The sequence below is a fragment of the Emiliania huxleyi genome, assembly GCF_000372725.1.
Source record: "Emiliania huxleyi CCMP1516 chromosome Unknown EMIHUscaffold_12, whole genome shotgun sequence".
Classification (NCBI taxonomy): Eukaryota; Haptophyta; order Isochrysidales; family Noelaerhabdaceae; genus Emiliania; species Emiliania huxleyi.
The window spans coordinates 829,951-831,624 of record NW_005201392.1 but is presented as its reverse complement, the minus strand read 5'-3'; positions in this window follow the sequence as shown (position 1 = coordinate 831,624).

The window sequence follows — 1,674 nt, the reverse complement described above, 5'->3', positions numbered from 1 at the left end:
CTCGAGCGACCTCACCTTTCAGGGCGGCCTCAAGCGCGACTGCGACGAGAACGGCGCCGTGCTGGAGTCGCGCACTGTCTGCGACGGCGCGGCGAGACGCGGCATGCTCCTTCGCGACTTTGTGGCGCACGAGCACTCGCGGCTCGCCAACCTCGAGCAGGCGCACGTCGTCGCCCTGCGGCTGTACACCACCGCCGCCTTCGAGTCGATCAACAACCCCCTCCGAAACTGGGCGCGGTACGAGCGGGGAGAGCCCCACCCGCTGCCCGCGACGGTCGCGCTGCTCCGGGACGCCCTGACGAAGCTCCGCTCAGTGGAGGCCGAGGTCAGCCGCGAGAGCGCCAGCTCGCAGCTCCTCCTCTACCGCGGGATGAAGGACGTGGCCGCGCCCGACAGCTTCATGGCCGACGGGGGCACGGAGCTCGCCCCCATGTCGACGACGTCTGACCTGAGCGTCGCACTGCGCTACTCAGCGAGCCGCACGATGACCTCCGACCACGTGCTGCTGCGGCTGATCACCGACTCCTTCTACGACCGAGGCCCGAACGTATCCTTCTTGTCCGCGTTTCCAAACGAGGCGGAGTACCTGTTCCCGCCGCTGACCTATCTGCAGCCAACCGGCCGTACCGAGACGGTGGCCGCGTGCGGCATGTCCTATCAGGTGGTGGACGTGAAGCCCCGGGTTTAGGTCACGCGGCCGAACGTGGAAGTGCAAGGTGGTTGCATGCAAATGTGCAAGTTGTTGTGTTGAGTGCGCATGTATGAGGGGAGAGGAGGGGAGAGGGCAGGAGATGGGGGCGATGAGAGGGGCGATGAGAGGGGCGATGAGGGGCGATGAGGGGCGATGCGACCGAGACACGGTACGAGACACCCTCCGACGCCGCGTGCGCCTGTAGGAAGGTGCATCGCAGCTTCAGCGCTCCTCCTAGGAGCCCCCCTCCGGCGTCGGGTGACCGCCGTGTAACCGCTCGGCGTGCGCGGCGGCCGGCCGTCCTCCGCCACCGGCGCCGGCGCGAGCAGCCCGGCGAACTGGCCTGCCGAGAGGTAGTGAGCACTTAATTAGCAGTTGATTAGTAGTTGATTAGTAGTTGATTAGCCCGGCGAACTGGCCTGCCGAGAGGTAGGAGGCGGCATCGGCTCCGGTGGCCGCCGCGTCGACGGCGAGCATCGCTCCGACGGCGGCGTCCGTCGCCTCGGCCTGCGGAGCGAGCAGCACCCGCAGCGCCGTGCACTGGCCCGAGTTCTCGATGGTGGCAGACAGGGCCGCAGCCTGCTCACCCCCGCTCTCGGGTCATCGCGGGGCATCTCGGGCGATCTCGGGGCATCTCCCCGCTGAGACGGCCGCCGCCTTCGCCACCGAAGGAGGCAGTCCGAGAGCGACCATCAGGTTGGGCCCCTAATCCAATTAGTTAGTTAGTTAGTTAGTTAGTTAAGCGCGACCATCAGGTTGGGCCCCTGGCGGCGAGGGGAAGGGAGGGAGAGGGAGGGGTTTGTGTGAGAGCGGCCAGGAGCGGCCAGCAGCGGGGCGGCGGGAGGAGAAGCTCCTCAGCTCCGCCCTCCTTCCTCCGGGAGGGCGTGTCGAGGGGTGAGGGGTGAGGGCTCGTCGAGGGGTGAGGACACTCCGTGCGTGCCACGCCAGCGCTCGCTTCTCCGCGGCGCCTGCGTCGACGCGAT